This window comes from Gopherus flavomarginatus, chromosome 5 (assembly GCF_025201925.1).
Source record: "Gopherus flavomarginatus isolate rGopFla2 chromosome 5, rGopFla2.mat.asm, whole genome shotgun sequence".
Lineage (NCBI taxonomy): Eukaryota > Metazoa > Chordata > Testudines > Testudinidae > Gopherus > Gopherus flavomarginatus.
In genome coordinates, this window is record NC_066621.1 from 45,161,243 (window position 1) to 45,186,495 (window position 25,253).

General features: G+C 46.3%; 1 long non-coding RNA gene across 1 annotated transcript; it reads left to right on the top strand.

Annotated features, from left to right (window-relative positions):
• Positions 1-685: 685 nt before the first annotated feature.
• Positions 686-23,703, top strand: LOC127051118 (uncharacterized). Its single transcript, XR_007774399.1, has 2 exons — positions 686-1,665; positions 23,039-23,703. It is a non-coding gene; the product is annotated as an uncharacterized LOC127051118 (long non-coding RNA).
• Positions 23,704-25,253: the final 1,550 nt, after the last annotated feature.

The window sequence follows — 25,253 nt, forward strand, 5'->3', positions numbered from 1 at the left end:
ATTTTGATAAATTAAAAAAATATATTATTTGCATCATTCTGTCATATCAGAATTTTTTCTATAGTGCTGCTTCTTTAGTGCTAGTCCATCAGCATTACAGTGTGTTCAATTAAGTTAAACTGGTTTTAATAATGTGAATGTGGCAAGTTTTCCAATACTATAAGCTTATGTTTGTGTTGCTAAGAGCAGATCAGGCACAGGGGCACCAGTTTAATAATCTCGCCTAGGGCACCATAAATCCTAAGGCCGGCCCTGACTGGGGCTGACCCCTAACTCCCCCAGTTCCTTTCTACCTGGGGCTGGTGCTGACCCCCCCCAAGCAGTTGGCAAGAGCAAACAGGATAAATCCTTGTTTTTGTCAAAAAAAAAAAGTTAGGATGGCCAGGACAGAGCTTAAGAAGTGAACTGTCCCAGCCAAAAGGGGATATATGGTCATCCTATCTCAAGGCAAGTGGATCCTGAGGGACTTTGGCCAGGGCGGGGGCAGACCCTGGCCTGGCTAATTGTGCCTCTCCCGGGAGGCTGGAGTAATTCCCCACCCTAGCGCTGGACCGGTCCCAGCCATGCTGCCAGCTCAGCCTGGCAGACGCTGTCATCTTCCAGCAGGGCCAATGAGTGTGTGAGGAAGTGGGTCTCTGGAGATGTGGGGGGGGGGGGGCTGCTGGCTAGCGGGGGGTCTGTTGCAGGGTAGTGGGGGAGGTCTGTGTGATGGGATGCTGGGCAGTTGGGGATCTGTGTAGTTGTGGTGGTGGGCTGTGGGGAAGTGCATTGGGTAGTAGTGGTGCAGCTGTGTGGGAGCGGGGGTGCTGGGCAGAGGTGGTGGTGTGCATGCTGCTGTGCATTTGTGGTGGAGGGGCTGTGTGGGAGGTTGTTGGGCATAGGGACTCAGGGGCTGTGTGGCACAGCATGGGTCCATCCCCGAGGGGAAGGGGCACGCTGGCAGCACAGGGGTTGCATCTGGCATCTTCTGGTTTGCATACAGTGCCCTTGCACTGGGCTGGATGGAGCAGGGCTGGCCCCATCATGCTAAGCCCCAATGCCCCTGGCTGGCCCCTTGCTCTGGGGACCAACCTCCCCATGCCCCCATGGAGGCCCACAAATATGTTTGGCACCAGACCCATAAAAAGTTAATCCAGCCGTGGTGGGAGGGTCCCAGAACTCGGGCTCCAGCCCAAGCCTGGAAGTCTACACCGCAATGAAACAACCCCTTGAGCCCGAGTCTACTGGCACAGGCCAACCGTGGGTTTTTCTTTGCTGTGTAGATGTACCCTCAGAGATCTCACACTACTGGCTGCTCCTCTTTGCCTGGAAGAGTCTAATGGGTTAGGTGCCCACTGTGTCCTCCTGCAATCAAATTTGTTTGTGAAGCAGGCCCAGCCTACCTCAAAATCCTGCCCAGCCTCTAGAGAGGGGGTCCTCACAATCAGAACCTCTGGCCAGTTATAGAGGGACTATTGTCAACATACCACGGATGACTTGTTCCTCCATCCCCTCTTTGTGGTGCAGGAGCAGGAGCCAGAAGCTACTGGCAGGCAGTAAGGTTGGATTATTTCTTGGACTGGACCCAGGGCTGTAAGGGAACCAGAGGATTGTTCTACCTATGCTGTAAAGCACAATAGACAGGAGCAAAGCTGGAGCCATGTACAAAGACAGTATGTCTCCCGGGTAGGAGAGTCCTGTGATTTCATTCAGGGTGACACTTTGTTTAGTGATCAGAAATGATGAGGCTTTCAGCAACTATTGACTGGAGAAGGAGTGGGTGTTGCTAGGCATGCATGGCTGTAGTTTGCAGATCTCCTATAGAATCCTGCAAAGCTTTTGGGGGGCAATTCCTTGTGTATCTTCTGCTTTGTCACGCCGGCCATCAAGCCCTTGCCATTCCCTAAATCTTCTGGTCTATGCCACTCACCCATTCCATGCTAGTCCCTGGGCTTCCCAGGCCATCCAGACAGTGCCACACCCCTTTCCTACCACTCTCCCTAGGGGACCTCCGGAAAGTCACATTCCCCTGTACCTCAGTGACCCTCATCTGTAAAGCAGGGCGGCTCAGCATGTGTTTGTTTTAAACCACACTCTCACTGAAGGCTGGAGAATGGTGGGTGGAGTCTCCCTCATCCCAGTCAGTGCTTTAACCCCAAGACCTACCTCCCTCCCTGCCTGAGACGGTGCAGGGTTTGTCTACTCTGCAATATAAGCCCAGGCTCAGCATCAGGCTTGAGCTCAAATCCCTTTCATTTGCACACAATTCTATCTCACTTGGGCCTGGGGTCCACGACACTACAAGGTAGTTTGGGTTTGAGCCCAGATCCCACTGGGACTCAAGCCAAAACTCCATAGTTTTGTGGTGTGAATGCAACTTGAGCCCAGACTCAGGCCCTGAGAGTCCGCCAATGCTATCCCACAATCCAACAGGCTGGTGTTCTTTGTCCTCTCTATCCCAAGAGCAGCCAGTCAACTTTCAGGAACTGGAACCAACCCCATGTCCAAGTACAGCAGCTTGGTATTTAACCCTTCTGTTTTATTCTGACTGCTGAGCTACAAACACTATGAACCTTCTTCTGCGTTTGCAATGGCCATCAACCTGAAAAATCCTTTGCCAAACATGCCAATCCCCGGTCATGGGAACACAGCCAGATTTTGGTGACATTTTGGTGGGAGTTGAGCAAAAAGTTCAGTTTTAGCAAGAGTACCAGGAACGACTACATGGGCAGCAACGGGTATCCACTAATGGCGGATTGCCCACCTGCGCCTTGGCATTCCCTCACACACTCCTCTCAGCCACGTGGAACTAAAAATGGAGGCCAGCAAGCCCAAACAGTGAAACAAGTATTTAAAAATGAACTCGCCAATTCTTGCTAAGATGTGCCAGGGAGTTAAAAAATAAGAACTTTATATTGCTTTCCCTGTTAGTATGCCACTCCATGCTAACACCAGGGTGTAACAAGATGCCTATAAACAGTGAAATGTCCTGAGGGTGAGGGTTGAAATGTAGTCAATTTATGCAAAATGTAGGCCATCTGTGACCATTGGACCATTTTCTGTGTACTCTTTTCACTGCTATTAACCCCGTTGTGTCTACAAAGCTTCTAAGATCCAAGCGTTCCTCTCCTGCCCATAGCAGTTCAGTTTTTACAAAGTATCATTTTTTGTCCTTGAGATTCCATAAAGTGTAATTAAACCTTCTTTTGTCAGGCTCTCTAATATCAGGTTATGGTTTTATAAGACAAAGCAAGAGGGGGGCACACAGGGTTCCCCAGAATAATGGTGGGGACTGTAACTCCACTTATATCAATATCATTTCATGAAAATAGTGTCCCAGCCTGCCCATGAAGGTAGACTCTGTCCTGACCGGCAGAAAACCCTGGCATCATGAACTTTTCCAATGCAGCCCATTTTGGCGTCTATAAACAGGCCTCTGCGGTCCACAATAACCTGCATAACAGTGGAGCAGTACCCTTTGTAGTTTACATACTCATGTACTCCTTCAGCAGGGCAAACTGTGGGCACAAGACTCCCATTAATAGCCCTGATGCAGTCTGGAAAGCCCATTCTCTCAAAAGCAGATATTACTTCAGGGATATTGTCTATGCCCATCACCGTTGGGGAACTCATATGCCTGATTGCCTCAAAACCTGCTGCCACCACTTTACTCACAATTGATTTTCCAATACCAGATTGGTTAGCAACAGATCTGTAGTAGTCTGGGGTAGCCAGCTTCGAGATGGTTATAGCAATTTGATTCTGGGCCACTTTGGTCACCCTAATGCATGTGTCATGATGCTGGAGGATCAGGTCCAGCTGCTTATAAAGCTCCAGAAATGTAGCTTTCTTCATGCAAAAGTTCTGGACCCACTGCTTGTCATCCCAAGTCTGCATGATAATGTGATCCCACTAGTCTGCTCTTGTGGCCCTGCTCCAGAAGCTCCGGTCTATGTAGGGGGTATCAGTTGCTATACCAATAGTCATGAGCAGCATCAACCAGTTTCAGTCTTCCAAGTCTGCAGTGTCCACCTCCTCCTGCTCCATCATTAACTCCATCAGGTACCTTTGGTGGGTTAAAAAAAAACACCACCAAAATGGCCACTAGCATCTCGTGGAAGCTCTGCCTGTTTCCTGAAACAGGAGTGAAAGCCCAAGCAAGAGAAGTTCTTCCAATAGCAACTCCTCCATATTGGTAGTTCTGGTTGCTGGGAACAAGCAAACCAAAATGGCGGCTCAGTAGGATGTGTTGGAGGCTGTGACAACTTCCAATCAAGTTTTTCCACGCTTTGCAGAACGGTGCTAGGTAGTCTGGGATATAGTAGGTTGGACGTGGGCCTATGTACAGCAGTGTGGACTCTGGCACCCCGGTGTGGGATCCAGGCTCAAAAATTCTTAAGTTGGGCCACCAATGAGTGTGGTCACTCAAGCCCTGGTGTTTCAAACCCAAGGTCCACGACCTCAAGTTCCACTAACACTGAGCTTACATTGCAGCGTAGACATATCCATTGTTGCTACTGCTGTGTCAAAGTAAAGCTCCCTTTCAGATACAGCTGCTGCCTGTGGAACATGCTAGTCCCATCTTGAGTGCCAGCTCCCATAAAGCAGGGAACGTTGAAGGCCGGCAAAGGAGAGACTCTGCTGCCTCCACTTAAATCTGCTGCTTCCCAGACTCTATCTGCCCTGGATTTCAGTCACTATGGATGGCTGCCCACCCCTTCTACAATGACAATATAGCAGAGAGCTAAATGCCTCCTTATTTTGACCAAGGGGAAATCCAGTCCCCCAGCCCCTCATAGTTCCAGCCTCAGTTATACTTACTGGAGCACTCTAATTTGATCAGAGGCCCAGGGCAATGTACAGAAAAAGCTCTCCATTAGGACATCACTGAACACCTTTATGCAGCTTGATTCCTGTGCAGGCCTCCCTAGTCTCCCTACCTCTTCTTTAGTTTGTTTGCTTCAGCATAATAAAGCATTCTCCTCCCACCCCCCATCCCATCCCACTTACACTGGACACGAGGTGATTCTGCTTGGCTGTATATGGCACAGTAACTTTGCCAAAGGCCAAGAATAAATTAGTGGGTGGTGGCACTGGATTTAACTCGGGTCAGTCATTTATTCTGGCATACAGGCTTTTCCAGATTGATACAGGGGTTCTGAGATTGACTCAACTGCCTATGTTGTTAAATCCATCACAGATTTGGCCTGACACTAACTTGTCCAGTGCTTTAGTGACATTGTATTAAAGCAATGTTAGCTCTGGATAGGGAACAGCCCAAATGCCAATATGATTAATACAGCACCATAAACATACATGGTTCTGAGCACACACAGAGATAGGGTCCCTGCATCACACAGGACTTAAGGCTTGATTTTCAAAAGGGCTCTTCTCCCATTCAGGCCCCATTGCGGAGCACTTCTGATAATCTGGGCACTCAATTTAGGTGCCTGGATGGGAGATGAGCTCTTTTGAAAGTCTGGCCCTTGCAATCTAACTCAAACCAACAAAATACACAGGCCAGCCATTCAGATCCAAGAGCATTCATTTCAAATGCAAAGGCAGCACTGGGCGCTCAGCACAGAAAGGGCTTTGCAAACAAAGTGGGTTTAAGAAGGGATTTGAATTGGGGTGGAGAGAGTTTCAGCTGGAGCGTGGGGAGGGGAAGACTGTTCCAGACATAAGGTAAGTTGTGGAACTCAGGCAGCCCCTAGCTAGGGCATTTTTGCTAAAATTCCTTTCACCATCAGATTAGAGTTTGCAGTTGGGGCTGAGAACCTCCTTGTGCTTTCCTGGCCAGGGGGTTTGTGCCTCCTTGGCCTCTGTAGGGACTATGGGCCCAACTCTCCCTGGCCTTGCACCATGTGTGGTCATTTACCTCTTTGCAGGGTAGGTTTGAGCCATTGCCTGATCAGCAGGGTAGAATTTCACACTCACTTTGCATCAGGGTAAAGGACTCTGTCCAAGGCACTGGAGAATCAGGCCCTTACTCTTCTCTGTTTACTTTAAAAGGCTGCAGGGAGTCCAGCCAGCCCTGCATTCATTCTTCAATGGTGGTTGCACAGTGATAATACAGCAGCTAAATCTGAACACAGATGCTGCAGAACAGCAGGGGGTTTGCCTTATACTTCCAGTCCTCTGACACACTATTTACCTTGGGAAAAATGATTGCCCGGGGGCCAGCTCCATTCACTTCTTCTCGTGATCTGCTGTTAGCAAAGGAGAAGGGTGTGTGTAGATGTGTGTACGGGAGCTGGGCATAGAGAAGGGTGTTCAGAGCAGAACTGCTTAGAATCCCTCGCTGCTCTTTACACTGACAAATGGCTAAAGACAGACATCGCTGGTAGTGTGCTACACAGGAAAAGGATTAACCCTGTAACAGTTAATGTGGTGTCATTTGCAGTGCAATGTGTTCACAGATGCTGTGCTCTGGAACCTTTTGGAGCCTGGGACTCAGCTCTGTGGCTCTGCTTCTGATTTTCCACTGCTTTAAATAAAATAAAGGGGAAAAAAGAAAACAGAACTGCCACACCATTGTGTTTTCTAGTGGCTAGAACGGCAAACACAGAGGCTACGTCCAGACTACCCGCCGTATCGACGGGTTAAAATCGATTGCTCAGGGATCGATATATCGCGTCTCATCTAGACGCGATATATCAATCCCCGAGTGCACTTATATCGATTCTGGAACTCAATCAACCCCAACAGAGTTGCGGAATTGACAGGGAGAGCCGCGAACATCGATCCCGCGCAGTGAGGACTGGTGAGTAATCCGATCTTAGATATTCGACTTCAGCTACGTTATTCACGTAGCTGAAGTTGCGTATCTAAGATCGATTTCCCCCCCGTAGTGTGGACCAGCCCAGAGTCAGGACTCCTGGGGTAGTCTACACAGCAACTAAACACCTGCGGCTGGCCAACTCAGGCTTGCAGGACTTTGGCTGTGAGGCTGCTTCATTGCTAGGGCCCTACCAAATTCATGTTCCATTTTGGTCAATTTCACAGTGGTAGGATTTTTAAAATAGTAAATTTCATGATTTTAGCTATTTAAATCTGAAATTTCATGGTGTTCTAATTGTGGGGGTCCTGACCCAAAAGGGGCCTGTAGCCAGCAGCAGAGCAGAAGTATGGGTGGCATGGTATGGTATTGCCACCCTTACTTCTGTGCTGCTGCTGGTGGGTCACTGCCTTCAGAGTTGAGCACCCGGCCAGCAGCCACCGCTCTCTGGCCACCCAGCTCTGAAGACAGTGAAGAAGTAAGGGTGGCTATACTGCAACCCCCCTACAATAACCTGGCAACCCCCCACCATGACCCTCTTTTGGGTCAGTAAACCCAGTCTGAGAAATGCTGGCCTCCCTCATGAAATCTGTATAGTAAGGTAAAAGTACACAAAAGACCAGATTTCAAAGGAGAGACTAGATTTCATGGTCCAGGATGTGTTTTTAACAGCCGTGAATTTGGCAGGGTCCTATTCACTGCTGTGTAGACCTGCAAGTTTGGGGTGAAGCTCAGGCTCTAGGAGCCTGTGGGTAGGAGTGGGGGGGCAGAGCTTGGGCTCTATCCTGAGCCCAGATGTCTACACATCAGTAAAACAGACCTGCAGCCCGAGCCCTGTGAGCCCAAGTTGGCTGGCATGGGCCAGCCCTGGGGTTTTCATTACTATGTAGACACACCTCTTGGTTCCTGGCCTGACTCCACTACTGATTCACTGTGCAACCTTGGGCAAGTTGTTACAAGCAAAATTGCCCAGTGAGCACTGATTTTGGGGCACACAGAAAATGGCAAAACATATTTCTTTCCTACTCTGCAGATGTAGCTTGGTCCTAGAAAGTTCTGAGCAATTGCAACCTTCCTGTCAGCTTCAGTAGGAGTTACAGGGGCTCTACACAGCCCTGGCTGGCAAGTGAGCTGCTGATATAGGCCATGGCAGTTTTGGCCAGAGAAGAGCATTAGCTCTCGTGTCATGCACAAATTCCAATGTCTGCAGTTTAATTTTGCCACTCTGACTTCCCCAGGCTGTTTCAATTACGTGCAGTGTTGTTCTTCACGTCTTCTAAGCCTTTGGATAGTGCTGCTGGGGGCTGTTGGATCAATGGAAGTAAGGTGCCTAAATACCTTCGAGGATCTGGGCTCCACCACCTTCCACCTCAGAGGTGGGTGCTATCTTCAATGGGTGAAGCATTGCATATTTGGCTGAATTTTCAGTGCTGCTGAGCCACAGCTTCCTTGGGGAATTCAGCACCTCTAAAAAAAGGGAAGCATATAATCTGTCCTTGATTACTTGTCAGGAGGTATTATTCTGCTTTGAGAAAATTAGCCCAGCTATTGAACCACAGGAAGTGACCAATAGCACATCACTCTGCTAGTCAGGGGAGTAGATGGGGACATTCTTTTGCACAGTCCAGTTCGGCATCTTAGAAAGTTTTGCATGCTCATGTGGCTAAAAGGAGGGAATGTTCCTGACCTCAGCACATGGTGCTAGGAAGCTAGCATCTAATACAGTTCCAGAGGGTGAAAGCTCACTGAGGCCTTGGGAAGAACAAGCTGCCGTCTCAGAGCTGAGCTGGATGGAAACTGTGACAAATTATGGAAAGCAGGGAAGCAAGAAGTGCGAGAAACAAACCTGCCTGTAGAAAGGCACTGGGAGAAAAGATAACAGGGGATTCAGAGAGAGAAAAGCCAGAGCACTCAATCAATGCAAACTGTCACATTGCTTAATAAAGGTGCTGTTTCCTATGGGAGACGGATGACATCTCATCGATCTGGAGCCCCTGTTACAAAGCTCCCAGGTAACTCAGTGGTTGCAGAGGTGACGTCCTAAGAGGGGCTAGCCCAGCAGGGCAAAAAAAAGGACAGCTCTGGAGACTGGAGGAAAACAAGAGGCCCCAAAGCAAAGAGGATTTGAAGAGTGTCAGAATCACCCTGACAAACCCCAAGTGGGAACAAGACCCAATACTGCTGCTGCCATTGTGTCTTCAGTTCCAGGCGAAGAAAGGGTCTGACACATCAGACTAAAGTGTGACTTCCCAGGGAAGGAGATGCCTGACAAAGTGTGGCCAAGAGAATGTTCAGATGTTGACCTCTTCCCCTCTCAGCTCCATGTCTTGTCTAGTCTATTTCCTTCCACCTTTCCCATAGAACTGACCTGGGCTGGATTTGAACAGGAACCTACAAGGATAAGGGCTCCATTGCCCTCAACCCTAAACATTCAGAATTACTAAACTGGAGAGCCTACTGACCCATCCCTGCAGAGGTGACTTCTGTGGTAATTAGCATTAACATTAGCCCCTCTGCACATAGTGGACTGGATGGAGAACCCAAGCCCTGAGAGCTCCCATAAGGATACATACAAAAAATCTAATTAGGTTAAGGCTGGCTGAGCTGTTTAAAGGTCGTCAGCAATGAGAAAACAAAACTGTAAAGAGAAAGCCTGAATGATCTGATTAATTGAATTGGTTTCAAAGAGCACTTTTCTTCCTCTTTAAAATTACTGGAAGCAATTTCTGCTTGGAGAGCACCTACAGGACCAGAGAATTGAAACAAGAGCTTTCTTAGCATCAGAGGTGTTAAAACTTTCAAAGAGATCTTTTTTCCCAACGGTTTGTCAGGCATCTGAATTAAATAAGTCTTGGCAAAAGCATACATTGTTTTAAACAGCTCTTTTCCCCATTCAGTTGTTCAGGTTTCATTTCCATCACATCTGCAGTGTTATAATCTTATTAGCAGCTCATCAGCTGGTTACAGAGTCTCCAAGAAAAAGAAAACAAAACATGATTTAATTCCTAATGTAAAACACAAGCAGAAAAAAACCCTATTTTACTTTTTAAAAAGAAAAACAATTTTCAGGCCTCCTTTAATCATAATATAAAAGCAAAAAGGGGTACAGCCCCTTCTCATAAGGAGGAGAGGAAGGATTCTCCAGTGATTAGGATTCTAACCTGGAATTCTGGAGATGCAGGCTCATTTCCCTGCCTTGCTACAAGCTTACTGCATGACCTATAGCAAGTCACAGTCTCTCAATTCCCGCTCTGTAACACAAGGTTAATAGCACTTCTCTACCTCACAGGGGTGTTGTGACTAAGGGTAACTACATTAAAGACTGTGAGGTGCTCAAATAGTACAGGAAGAGGGGCTATATAGGTACTCAAGTAGGAGACCTGAAGGAGAGGGGCCATGACTGTCTGCTTGACAATCTATCTGCACATAGCCACATCCTTGAAGGGAGAGTCACCTACAAGACAGTTTAGTTTAGCCAGATTACGCCTTTGTTTAATTTCTGCTAGATCCACCCCACTTTAAGCTCTCTGTTGCTAAAGGCAGCATACAGCTCGAGTCACCCTGCAAGCTTGTTAGTGAACTGCTGTTGGAGACTCTTCTAGTCTTGTATTTCCACCTATGGCATGAACATCTTCCCCCATTGTAACAGCAGCCACTGGCATCAGAGGCAACAGCCTGTTGCCCTTGTTATAAGTTGTCTTTTGCAGTCCTTTCCTCATTTTATATAACTGGCATCAGGAAGCGTAGATCAGTCTCTTACCAGGACTCCTGTCCATTCCCCATTTATTGCACCAGCTGTCATTTTAAGTCCCATTATGAGTTTTAAGCCCCACAGGGACGTTTAGGTGCTGCCCATCCCAGGCCCGCCCAGAGGATTCAGGGGGCCTGAGGTCTTTGGTGTCGGGGAGGCCCCCGCCGCCGAATTGCCACCAAAGACCCGGAGCGGAAGAAGCTCCAGGGGCCCAGGCCCCGCAAGAGTTTTCCGGGACCCCTTGAGCAAGTGAAGGACCCCGCTCTAGTGGCCCCAAAAAACTCTCATGGTGGCCCCTGGGGGCCCGGGGTCTGGGGCAAATTGCCCCACTTGCCCCCATCCTGGGCAGCCCTGGACCATCCATCAGGGAAGTCATATTGAAAGCCATAGGGCTGGTAGTTTAGATGTTTATCTGTAAAGAGATGTGTTACTTTATGAGGCCCAAGGCTGTGTGAGCCATGCTGAAACATCTTGCTTCCAGTGCAATTCTCAACAGGGGCACCAGGAAGCTTCCCTGGCACTTCTTTCTCTACCAGCATGGAAAGACAGAGGTCAGATAATTCACCAGCTGGCAATGAGGAGGCTATTGTGTTGCCTCTCCTTTGACACTTTGGCCTGTGTGCTGTAACTGCTGCCAGCAGTGACTGGATTGCCTGCTGGGCGTTTTCATGTAAGCGCTGACAACCCATAATGGTTAGAGTGCAGAAGTGCCAATGTTAATAGGAGGAGGAAGTAGGGTAGGGATGGCATTGGAGAACAAGGAAAGAGGAATCTGAGGGCAGCAAAGTAGGAAATTGGTGACTGTAATGGAGAACAGACTGCCATGGAGCTGAAAGGGTCATTTCATTCTGAAGGGAGTCTTTCATGTTTCTTGCAGGTCCTGTGCTGTCCTAAGACCACAGTGCTTTTATTTAAACCTTAGTTAATGTTTAAATAAAAAGTGAACATGACAGCAACAGATCCTGATGTTAATTGCAGCCTGCAGCTCCCTGCACTCCAGAACCCTGCCTTCCAAAATGGAGGATGGACATGGTCACGTGCCAATTTGTGAGGTGGCAAATTGTGCTTGTGTGTGCACCTGGTGGACTGTAGCGAGGTGGTGTGGCTCCCCTCCTGCCCGGGAGAGGGAGTGCCGGGCCAGAAGCCTGACTGGGCGGGGCTAAGGAGCGAGGAATCCGCCCCTCAGAGGGTCAGGCGACTACCCGGAAGTACAAAAGCCGGCCGTCAGAGCTCAGTCAGGCCCCAACCACCGCAGGGAGCAGACCTGCTGCAGGGAGCTCGAGACTGGGAACCCTCTAGGACCCAGGGCAGCCGCCCTGACTGGCCGGAGCTTCCTCGCGCCCGCTACTTGGAGGAGCTGCCTGAGCTTCCCCGGGCATACTATCTGGAGGAGCCGCTGGAGCCTCCCTGTCCCTGCTGTTACCCGGAGGAACCGCTGGAGCAAGCCTAGCCGGACTTCCCGGAGGAACTGCCGGACCTGCCACCCAGCCCTGGTCACGAGGAACCCATGCTGTTGGACTTCCCGGGGGCTGACGTCACGGACCAGGTAGGCCCTGAGGGGAAGGTCGGAAGTAGCCCGGGGGCAGCTGACTCGAGTCCGGCTGCAGACATGTTGGAGCCTATGTCAGTGTGTTGCGGACAGGATCCCCACTGACGCAGCAGCGGACCATCTGCCGCTGTGAGGGCCCCGGGCTGGGACGCAGTGGAGTGGGTGAGCCTGCATCCTTCTGCCCCCCCAACTTATGGGTGGCAGTCTCCCCCTCTCCCCGGTGCTCAAGCCTACGGGCCTGGACTTATAGATTGAGTGCTTTGCTCAGCCCTGAACCAGAGGGCTTGAGCTCCTTAAACCCTGTGCTTTGCTCAGCCCTGAGCCAAAAGGGCCTGAGCTTTGTGACTCTGTGTTTGGTGCCGTGCCCAAACTTGGGTCTGAGCCCCTTTAAACTGTATTGTCGCTCAGCCCTGAAACAGAGGGCCTGAGCCTCCTTTGACTCTGTATTGTTGCTTGGCCCCGAAGCAGAGGGCCTGAGCCCCCTTTGACTCTGCAGTGTTGCTCTGCCCCGGACCTGGGGCCGGAGCCTTGTGCCTTTGTGTTTACCGCTCCAGGACCTGCCCGGACCGACAGCGTGTAGGTAGCTGGTGTGGCTGCCCTCCAGCCCTCAGAGAGGGTTGAGCCCCGGTCGCACACCTTTTGCATGGACCTTCAGCCTGACCCACCCAAACTGCGGCCCACCCCTCTGATCTGTCTCCTGAGTGCTGCTGAGTTCACCTCTCAGAACCACAGTAGAGGAGAAAGAAGTGGTTTGAGACATTGTTTCTTTCATCATCATCAGGATGATCATCTTCCCCCCTCTCTCCTTTCTGCAAAAAATTATGTAGTCTGGAAGGAAGCGACCTATCACTAATCAACCCTTTCCCAACCCCTGTGAGGCAGGGATGTGTCATCCCCATTTATAGGGGGAGCAACTGAAGCAGGGGCAAAGTGACCTAGATCACAGAGGAAGTCTGTATCAGAGCTGCATTTTAAATGCAGCAGTTCCTAGCACAGCCCTTTACTACATCAACTATTAGCTTCAGCAAAGTTATTGCCACGGACTCAGAACATCCAGCTTTTAGACCTGTGATTGGTTTTCTGATAGATTCAGATACTGACTTGTGAACTAACATGTTATAATAGGGACGACCTTTGATCTAGTTAAGAAAGAGGAATGATCACTTCATGCCCTACCTACTGAAGTTAGATCAATCCCATTTGCTCACTTCCCTTTATAATATAATCTACAACACTATTCCCTGCTCCCTTTATCCTGGCAGGCACATGGACAGCAGCTTCCACATTCCTGACTGTTAAGGCCTGGTCTGTCTGGTATTTACATATTCTGTTACATTGTATAACCCCTTCTTAGCTATTTAAATGGAATCACCTAATGTATTTCAGAAACTCTTCTGTGTTAGATGAGTTAGCAAGGAGAGTTTTTCTGCACCAGATACTTTGGATTGCATTGCCCCAGACATTTCAGAAGTCTGTAGCAGGAGTCGATGATTTGGGGGAAAGCCACTCATCTCAACCTGGTGTGATTTGAACTTAAAAAGATGCAGTCTCCTCCTGCCTCTTCCATTTGGACCTGCACTGAGATTGAGCTCCAGCTTGTGCAGGACTTACTCCTCACTCATCCACACAGAGAACACCTTTGGGGAAGTAGCCCACTGAGGAGAGGGTGGCTCGTCTGACCCTAGTGGCTGCCTTCAAATGGATGAAGAGTAGGGCAGTGCCAGCCCTTCTGCTATACAAACTTCAGCTAAGGCAGGAGGTGGGGAGCAGGATGTGTTGCTGAGGGTTCCATAGAGTTACACCGCTTCAGAAGAATTGAGTTGGAAATTCAAGCTGTTTTTTTTTTCCAAACCCAGTTTTCCTTACACCTCTATACACACATCAGAGTTCTCCCCAGAAACCCTAGACACCTGCTCCAGCCTGACTCATTTGCTGAGACCATGTTCTCACCTTTCTAGCCAATCTAGTGTAATTCATTGCTATAGCGGCCATATTGAAGTCAGACACTGGATTGCTCCTACCACCTATATTATTTCAGGGAAGGTGAAAAAACCTATGCCTGATAAAACCTGGTGCCCAGCTGCCTGCCAGGGCTGCAGAAGCAAAGGGTATATCTTCACTACGAAGTTAGCAGGGGTGACTGGCACCCAGGCATGAGTAGCCACACTGTAAAGCCCTATCCAAGTTACTATGCTCCCCTGCATCTGCCACCAGGACTTACAGAAGTCTAAGTATATTACATCAACAGATCTTGGGAGACAGGCCACTCCTCGCTTACAGACAGACCCCCATCCTGAAGCAAATACTCACCAGCAGCCACATACCACACAATAAAAACACTAACACAGGAACCTATCCTTGCAACAAAGCCCATTGCCATCTCTGTCCACATATCTATTCAAAGAACACCATCATAGGACCTAATCACATCAGCCACACCATGAGAGGCTCGTTCATCTGCACATCTACCAATGTGATATGCCATCATGTGCCAGCAATGCCCCTCTTCCATGTACATTGGCCAAACCGGACACTCTCTACGCAAAACAATAAATGGACACAAATCAGATGTCAAGAATTATAACATTCAAAAACCAGTCGGAGAACACTTCAACCTCCCTGGGCACTCAATTACAGACATAAAAGTCGCAATACTCCGACAAAAAAACTTCAGAAAGAGACTTTAATGAGAAACTGCAGAATTGGAATTAATTTGCAAACTGGACACCATTAAATTTGACTTGAATAAAGACTGGGAGTGGACGGATCGTTACACAAAGTAAAAACTATTTCCCCGTGCTAATTTTTTTTACCTACTGTTAGCCTCACCTTCTTGTCAACTGTTGGAAATGGGCCATCCTGATTATCACTACGAAAGTTTTTTTTCTCCTGATGATAATAGCCCACCTTAATTGATTAGTCTCGTTATAGTTGGGATGGCAACACCCATTTTTTCATGTTCTGTGTATGTTTATCTTCCTACTGTATTTTCCACTGCATGCCTCCGATAAAGTGGGTTTTAGCACATGAAAGCTTATGCCCAAATAAATTTGTTAGTCTCTAAGGTGCCACAAGTACTCCTCATTCTTTTTACTATTACCATTATCAACCAAACTTGAAATCTCTTCCAAATAAATTAGTTGAACAATCTATTTCCCATAAACCAATGCTGATTGGCATTAATTATATTACCCTCTTTTAAGTCTTTATTAAAGAAGTCCCACATCAGCCATTCCATTATTTTACCTGAGATCAATGTCAGGCAGACAGGCCAATAATTACCTGAATTGTCCTGTTTGCCCTTTTTAACTGTTGAGATAGATTGTTCATGTCTGTTGTTTTTAGCTACTGTCAGGATGCTTAGATGCCACATCAATGGGCTGAGTATAAAACTGACTAAAAGTGACCAAAAGATTTTAAATGTCTATAAGTGTCTCTCAAAGCACCTTCTCTTATCCCTTCAGATCTTGCTATAGGCTCTGATCCAGGAATGAATCCTATGTCATTCCACCTGCATGGAGCTCACTCCAGGATCAGGTCAGCTGCAATTAGCACAATGACAGACTTCCCAGGCTCCATCAAGCTAACTCTCAATCAGCAGGCAGAGTCCTCAGAGGTACAGAACATCTGCCACTCCTATCAGTTTTGAACAGGGGCTGCAAACACTTTGCATTTTTCAGAATTTTTTCCAGCATGGGAGTCCTATGTAGTCTTATTTTAGATTTGATCTCACCAAGAGCATGTTTCCAGTCATGGTGTGAGGCATTTTTTTAAACAGGGAACAGGCAACATTTTTTTCTAGAAAATTCTGCACAGTAATAATTTGTGGCCAAAAGCTAGGAAAAGTTTCAACCATCTGTAGAAGACACACTTGTGATCATTGCAATAATGAGTTTGTCCCCATCAGGTCCATGCACAAAGACTATTGTTTTTATTTTCCTCTTGCAAAAGCTGTATTATACTAATGATTCTAATAAATATACTGGGATAAACACTTGTTAATAGGAATCAGGAGGAAAATGAGAAAGGGTGTTACCCTGGGTTCTTTCAACCCAAAGCTCTTGGTAACTTTACCCTGTGCGAGGAGGTGTCAGGAAATAAATCAGGGGAGACACGGCCGTCCAACTGATAGATGACTGCACAAACAGGACAACACGAGGGTGCTTTCACTTAAGGCTAAACTTTACTTAGTCTCAAGCACTTACACATGTCCACAAGTTAGTAAAACACCCCCAACCCTTGATAATTACCAAACCTGAGTGTGGCTTTCGGGTGATGCAGCGACAGCCCGTCTGCCGCTGGGGAACACAAGATGCATCCAGAGGGAGAGGCCAGTCCCGAAACCAGTCCCACCTGTCTCAAGCTTTTTCCCCTTATTTATACATTAGTAATTAAAGAAACCTTGTTAAGTAAGCAGTTTCATGCAAGAGGTTCCTTCTGATTGTTGATTAACCAGGTGTGGGTTTTTCCAGAACTTGGAGCCTTGAGTCCTCAGTAGACATTCCTGGGGTATATCCTACTCTTTGAAAACGCATGTATCAGCAACTTTTAACCCAATTCTTATCAGGAAGGACGCGGGGTCAAGCTGCCCTTTCAGTGGCACCCTAAATCCACCTCCCCTCCTGCCTTGGTCAAGCTGAGACTTGCTTTTAACAGCTTGCCGACTAGGCTGTCTTTAACAATAAGTCATAATGGTTTCAGGCACTTTACTGGTTTGCCAAAGTCTCCCCGTACAAGGGTAGGGGCAATGTAATATCACCTTGATACCCTTGGATGGAAGGTGCTAGAGAAGAACAAAGCACTTCACAAACATTAGTTTAGCCTCAACACCCAAATGAGGCAGGGAAGTATTATCACTCCCATTTTTCAGGTGAGGAAGACAGGCCCAGGGAGTTTGTGGCGACTTGGCTCAGATCTCACAGCAAGTTAGGGTCTGAACTGGGAATAGAATCAGAGTCCTGAGTCCCCATCCCCCCATGCTATTCACTAGGACAGATTTGTTTTTCCCTAAGACTGGTTTGGACAGATTTTGGAATCAGATGCTGCCATTTCAGCAACATATTATTAGCTCCCACTGCTCTCTGGTGTGTGTGTGGGTGTGAATGTGTGTGTCAATATTAGCCAAAACCTAACTCTGTACATAGTCTCTCTTCATTTCTCTTTTCTGCGGTCCACCAACCCCTTTATACAATATACCAGGGGTGGCCAAACTGTGGCTCATGAGCCACATGCAGCTCTTTTACCATTACAGTGCAGCTCACAAGCCCCCTCTGCCCCCCACATTCTCCGCCTACCAGACTGGGGGTGAGGGGGAAGAGATTGAGACCTCTGCCTTGCAGTGGGGATGCGGGGAGGAGCTTCTGTCCAGCAGGGAGGAGGGTCTCAGGGCTTCAGCCCTCTGGGGCACACCTGCTGGGGCTTGGGACTTCAGCAGGAGTGGGGCTCAAGCCCCGAGTCCCGGCTCCTGGCAGGTGTGCTCCAGCTCTCGAACTTCTGAAGATTGTTCTAGGTGGATCTGACGGCCAGTAAGTTTCACCACCCCTGCAATATACCTTCCACTCACTTTGTGATGACACAAGTGAGCCACATTTATGCACACTTGCCTGCAGCATCATGGGTCACTGTTTCAGTATGTTGATAAGACATCTCTATGGACACCTCATGCTGTTTTGTACTGGGCATAGACTCTCTGGAGGGGCTCACCTGTGGCAATATAGCTTTTTAGGGCTGTGTTTCCTGTAGCCAGTTCACACCATCACGACTGCCAGTCCTGTGTAGTTCTGTGCTTAATTAAAAGGCACAACGCAGGGAGAGGACAGGGGAGGTCTAGGCACAGAATGTACACAAACAGCTTGCACCAACGTCAAGAACAGTTTCTGAAAGTTACTAACCCTGACAATTGGAAGAGCGCTCCTCAGCAACCTAAGTACATATGACCCTCCCCCATCACTGTAGTAGTGGAAGTGCCTTTTCCTAGCATGTTCATGCATTCCAGTTCCTTGGAACATGTGGACATCAGGAAACCAGTGTCAGTGAAAGACAAGCTGTGCTTTTCTGATTGTCTTTTAATAGGGGGAAGTTGACTAGGAAAACAGATACAGGATGCCAATTCCAAACACAGTTAAACATTGCCTCATTCCTATTTACAGTAAATAAACAATCTAAGAAACCCAGCTGAGTCTCCTTGCCCCTTTAGACGAGGCATCAAGCACTCTCCCCACACCTCTTGAGGTCATCTCCTCACATAAACCCAGAAACATTTCCCAGGGACAGCTTACAAAAGTCCCAACTTCTCTCCTCCCTAGAAGAGAGACTGCACAGCCAGAAGATCAATCAAGGGTTAGGAGCAAGAGACATGGCACAGCATCCTCAAACCCCACCCTACACACTGAAGCCACCTTATCCTCCACTCAGCAACACCTCCTGGGTTAGCTTCAGAAGGCCCCAGAAGCCCTCAGCAGGAACAGACTGAGCAGTAGGTTCAGCCCCAAAAGCCTGCTCATGCCCTCCAACACCAGGAGGTTTTTCCTCACTGGAGCATCAGTTTGTTGGAGATGGTGGGTTTGTAGAGAGTGGAAGAAGAATAAAGGGCCAATAAGCAAAAGCTACAGATATAGGGTGACCAGACGTCCCGATAAAATCAGGACTGTCCCGATTTTGAGGTGTTTGTCCCGTGTCCTGACCAGAGTGCAGTTGGGACGCCATTAGTCCCAATATTTTGTTTCCTGGTCTTCGGCGGCAATTTGGCAGACAGTCCTTCAGTGGCAGACGGTCTTCAGCGGTATTTCAGCAGTGGGTACTTCTGTCTTTGGTGGCAAGGTTTATTACCCCCTGCTGAAATACCGCTGAAGACCATCCGCGACTAAAGGGCTCTCCACTGAATTACCGCTGAACTCCCGGATGGGTGAGTGTAAAAAAAAAAAAAAGTCCCCCCCCGTGGCAGTCCAAATATTTTCCCCTTAACGTCTGGTCACCCTATACAGATATCAGGTTTTGCAAGGGAAGAATTTTTAAAAAGCAGAGAGTTGCATTTTCCCCCCACTTTTGCTTCCAGGGAATTATGGCCGTTGAGCAAGCCTGTTAGCTCTTCAGGGCAGGGACCTCTCTTATTTTGAGTGCCAAACTCCTAGATTGCTTAATGCCTCCAAATGTGCTACTGTTTAATACCATATGATTCCTTCAGAGGTTTCACACAAATTGCCTTCAGGATAGTTTGATAATCTAGAACTACACGCAGGAGAACCCCATCATGCAGGACACAGCCTCACTGCTGAAAGCATTGTCAGCCTTTGCAAAGCATGTTGAGATCCTTAAATTAAAGAGTACAAGATATTAGGTCTGTTATAAGACCTAGAGCCAAATACAGGAGAGCTTTTTGCCATGGTCTAGAGCAGAGGTTCTCAACCAGGAGTATCTGTAACTCTGGGGGTACACAGAGATCTTTGAGGAGGTACATCAACTTATCTAAATATTTGCCTAGTTTTCAACAGGTTACATAAAAAGCACAAGCAAACTCAGTACAAACTAAAATTTCATACAAACAATGACTTGTTTATAATGCTCTATATGTTATACACAGGAATGTTAAGTACAATATTTATATTCCAATTGATTTATTTTATAATTCTATGGTAAAAATGAGAAAGTCAGCAATTTTTCAGTGATAGTGTGCTGTGACACTTTTGTATTTTTATGTCTGAATTTGTAAGCAAGTAGTTTTTAAGTGAGGTGAAACTTGGGGGTTCGCAAGACAAATTAGACTCCTGAAAGGGGTACAGTAGTCTGGAAAAGTTGAGAGCCACTGGTCTAGAGCAGTGAATAAACCCTTTCTCACACACCTATTCCAGCCACAAGATATCTCCAGGTATCATGTATAATGTTGGCTGTGTATACATTAGATAATTTTAAGCATTCCCACTAGTAGTAACACTGGTTCAGTTGAGCTGATGTTACCATTGGGATGAGCAGTGGTCAAGAAAGGATCCAGTCAGTAGTTTTTGGTATTTTTACCACTGTGTCAAAGTGCCCCCTTTTGGCCACTCAGACTGTGAGGGGACCCAACAGCTGGATCCCCTGTGCTTTAAGCCTCCAGAAGCTTAACTGAGTCCAGGCACTTCCCCTGTCTTGGAGAGTCCAGACACACTCTCAGGGTCAAGACTTCTATCAAGCACCCCCCTCCTGAGAGCTGAGGCCTCATTGTCCAACTACCTAGTCCCTGTTACGAGTGCTGACCCCCTAGGCATCCCTGTAGCTTAAACACACCCTCTCCCAGAACTCAAGCCAGGTGGTCTGTGGGGCACATGGTAGATGGAACACAAAACACATGCAGATAGATTTTGTACAGGATTCTAAAACACAACTGCTTGCCCTTTAATAGTCTGAGAAATGCACAGATCTATACAGAAACAATAAACCTTACATGCCTTCTACAGAGGGCAAGTGTCACATAATCTTTAACAGATATGCCTAACACCAGGTTCCAAAACAGGTTTTGCCATCATTAGTAAGTTTTTTTGTTTTTTATTTCCCACAGTATTAAGAAAGCAGCAGAAATATACAAATGCCTTAGTCAAATTGCTTATAAGGAATTATTATTGGCCAAGACTTGGGTGTGTTTTAGGGATAGGTCAGAGAAATAATGCCTGGATTCCATATTCGGTTACATAAAGATCTAGAGACCAGCTTTGAAAAGGGTTTGATAGCACTAAAATCACACCACACATTCTTGAAAAATTTCTACCATGTTGAACTACATCTGAAATAGATATAAAAACTAGGTTCAATCTAGCTTTAGATCTGAAACTAAAAAGCCAGCCTGGTATCACAAGCACAGCATCAAAGCTACTCTTCTCTGATAGTTTTCTGACTGTTATCAGCTCTGTCCTTTTATAGATTTTTCCCCCTGCATGCTTTTCTGGCACCAGCCCTTTAAATCTGGCACAGCTAAACTCTTGCAGCCCTAAAATAGTTCTTCTGTAGCTGCATCTTTCTTTTCCACCTGATAAATTCCTGTTTTCTTTCCTTTATTTTTTTATTTTATTGTATTTGTTATCTTGCTAAGAGGCATGGTATGTTCTCACACATGGGCTTGATTCTTCAATTTGAGTTCCTTTGTTCTCTTCCCCAAAATTCAGAGAGAGGATGGAATCAGATTTGAGAATTTGTGTTGAGCTCTTATCCAATATCTATTCAGTGTGAATAAGTTACATGTAAGATTAATGAGTTTTGTTAATTTGTTAATAAAATTCTAGTTTCTCTACAAATATGTGGTGAAGGAGTAGTTTCCTCTTTGCCTGTAGGGTGATCAGCGATGCTTGAATCAGTTTCTTAGGACCTGGAGAGAGAGTCTTTAATTCAGAAAGCTTTTGTAGCAAAGCAGGCCAAGAGCTTCTTCCAGTGGCGTTTACTTGGTTCTATGCCTAGACAGAGGTTGTTCAGACTCACAGATCAGCTCAGTATCTAGAAGGGTGTTTGTTACATCCCAGCCTCTGCAGCTATAAAAAGCTTTGCACTTCTCTAGTGTCTTCCAAAGCAATTTTGTAACACTGAGATTCAGAACACTCTTGTGAGTCAGGTAAATATTATCCTCATTTTCCAAAGAGGGAAGTTGAGGCAGAGACTAGTTAAGGCCAAATTTTTCAAAAGTGATACATCATTTTTGGGTGCCTGATTTTAGACACGATGGGCCTGGTTTCCCTAAGTGCAGGCCACCTACTGCTTCCGTTGACTTCAGTTGGAGATTTTCAAGTCAATGGGAGCTATGCAAATCAGCCCCAAGGTGTTTAAAGTTTGCCATCCAAAAATTTTAAATGGAGCCAGGAATTAGAACATGATGCTGGCTCCAGGTTCAGTGCTATTGTTTTAGGCCACACAGCTTCTCTTACAATGGATGCCCATAAGACTCAGAAACCTCGTTGGCCTACTGGATTTTTGTTAATCCCATTTTAAGTAAATTTAGTGCTGGTGTTAGCTGAAAGTCCTGGAGACTGACATCTTCTGGGATCAACAGACCAGGTACATCATAGGTTGCAGCTTCCCCCATGTTGTCCTGCTAATGTGCCACATCCCCATAACTGGAAGCATAAGTGCAACCGTTAGGGATGAGGGAGGGTGGTAGTTTTAAAGAGAGATTTTGCACAGCCATGTTTTTCTGTACTGCTGCTGCCCTCTCAGCGCAGATACCGGATTCACGCTTTTCACTTTTGGCTCTTTCTTCCACAAATGCTTCTTGTATGGTTGCACCACTCCTTAGAGTTTCTAGACTCCACGTTTTTCAGTTTCTAGACCCATTAGGTTCCTGTTCTCTCTTCTGGGACTTTCAGTTTTGATTGTGATTTTCATTAAGAACTGGAGTGAGACAACTGACTTGTTTTGTATAAATGGTGCCAATTTTTTCTCCAAGTCTCTTTATAAATGTCTGTAGCTACAGAGCAGAGTGTGAAACAGTTTGCTCTAGCTTGGATTGATAGATAGGGTAGATATTTTCAGACAGATTGGAGTAGTGTCTCAGGTTACCAGAAGCCTTAACTAGTCCATTAAGACTTTGTATTACAGCATTCAGAGAAACCTACTAATTCTTTACATCCAGCAGTGTGTCTGGTTCAGTCCCACTATTATATATTGATTCTGTGTAATACCTGAGATGGATTCCTTAGGGCTTGTCTGTGATTCAGGTGTTTGAAATGCTGGTTGGGGGATGGAAGGGATGTCAAAGATCGAGTGTTTGTGAGCTCTCTCCAACTATAAAATTATACATCTTATCTTTAAATAAAAACATGCTGTGAAGGTAAAAAATGAGCATATGTTGTGTAGTTAGGAAGTGGAGCACTTACAAAGCTTCTTGGGCTAAAAATCAATCTACCATACTGTTTGAAAACCTATTTGCAGGGTCCATGTTATTCTTTAATCTTCGTATTTTGTTTGTATATTATGTGTTACTGACATTTCCTCTTCTTTTCCTATTACTACCTTTGTATTACAGTAGCACCAGGAGGCCCCAATCAGGGGCCCTGTTGCACTAGGCACTGCATGCAGATATATCAAAAAGAGAGTCCCTGCTCTAAAGTGCATATAGTCACAGATGGGGGACAGCAAGTTGGATATGATGGATGGAGAAGAGCATGGTAACAATGAGATGGCTCTGATCACAGTAATAAAAGCAGTTGCGTCAGACACCATGAGAGACATTTGTGTGAAAAATGGACCTTTGTTTCTGAAGAGTTCATTGGTTCCTGCTGTTCTCATCGAAAACACACAATCTTTGTTTGACATCACAGTTGGTTGCTATGGAAATGCTGATGTTACCAAAGATAGGACTGAGCTAGAGGGCTTTAGAAAGTCCTTGAGACCCAGGAAAGGTCAATGCCTGGTTTATTTTAGGCAGTGACACTGGGACCATCAGAGTGACAGAATGCCGTGCCCATTCTGGGTAATGGCACCGGAACTTCACAGTATAACAGAAGGCAGTACTGTTTCTGCTTGGGAGCTGGTATCACCTGGGCAACGAAGGACAGAGCTAGAGGAAGAGGAAATAAGCATACAAAGAGAATTGTGTTTATTAGGAATAGTGTTTGTCAGTTTTCGAAGAGAGATCATGTAAACTTTAACTAACTACTAAATCTTACTAAATGTGGTCTTTTTAACCTATTATAACTCTGCCCTCATTTAGAGCTAACCTTTCACCAGGTCTCCGTTATCATCAATAATATTTTTAGACCTGATTGAAAAGGGGTGGGCGGGTGGGGAATGTTGTGGATGTGTTTTTGAATTTTTTTCTTTAAAAAAAAATAAATCTAAAATTCAACCAGCTCCACAGTTGGTGGGAAACTGGGGGAACATTTGGAGTAAATATCATAAAAAAATTTCTGATTTTTGATAAAGGATCAACACTTAAGCTATATCTACAGTAGTTTTTTACCTCAAATTAACAGATTGCCAGGTAACTACAATGTAGTGGATGATACTAGGGTGAGGTGGATACTCCATAAACATTTGTTCCAGGACACATGTTTGGAGGTCAGACAAGATGATGTAATGGACCTTTCTGGACTTAAAATCTAAGACACAAATATTTGTGGTTTACAGAGTAAAACTAAACCCCTCTGGTGTAGACATAGCACAACAGGTGTGCATATATCAAACACTATGGTTGTATTTGTGTGACCAGTTTGTTTCTATTCCAAAAATGGGATTTGTTGAAGTGTCTCCTTCTTTTGTTATCAGTAGTATTTTCATTCAGCATTGTTATTTATTTCAATTACTGTACATATAGGAGCCCTAGTCATAGACCAGGTCCCCATTGTGCTGTACAAACACAGGACAAAAAGATGCAAGCGCTTTGCGGCAGAGATCAATCTAAGTAATTAAAGTAACCCATACCCTTTGCCATCAGCCTACTGCATCTGGTGACTCTTCTCCTTCTATAGTATTACCTACATTCTATATCTCTAGCAGCACAGCGCCTTCCGCCAAACACCAGGCTGTGGTATTGGCTCAGGACTGAATCAAAAGGAAAAGTGGTTCTTGGACGGCTCTCGTCTAGCTCAAAATTGCTTCGTTTGGGAGATTCAATGGGATCTGGTCTGTGATGGTCTGACTCCTACTGCACTGACAGTGTGTGCACACGTCTATTCGTGTGCCCACTACATTGCATTTGCACACAGCAGAACATGTAATGGTATGTACAGATGGATTGATAGAAGCACAATTACCCAGTTCACATGTGCAGATTGATGCTTCTGCAGGACTTGCAGGAAAAGTAAGAAGGCACTTTAGAAGAGCAAGGATGAGGGGTGGATACTGTAGATTACACAAATGCAAAGAGAGTGATGCAGTAGATTAGTTTATATATTTATCCAGGAATTATATTTCGGAGACCTTATTCCTGGTGTTACCAAAATTGCCCAAGAGCCATTACACCCTCTTCTCATCTTCTGTCAGGGGCTTAGATGTGGCCATCTAAAATGCAAATGAGTCACAGATACAGATACAGTTTCTTCAGCACCTCTTAGCCTCCCAGATGAACTGTCACAAATCATTTGGGTGCTAAAGAATGGATGGATGTAGGAGATCCTTTCTGGCTGGTAAGTGGTACTGATGCCTCCCTGATTATTCCTGTTTCAGTTTAGTAAAATGATTCATTCAGAATGAAAAATCGAGTTGCCTGATTTAAGACTGAGCCTGTCTGGCTGCAGTGG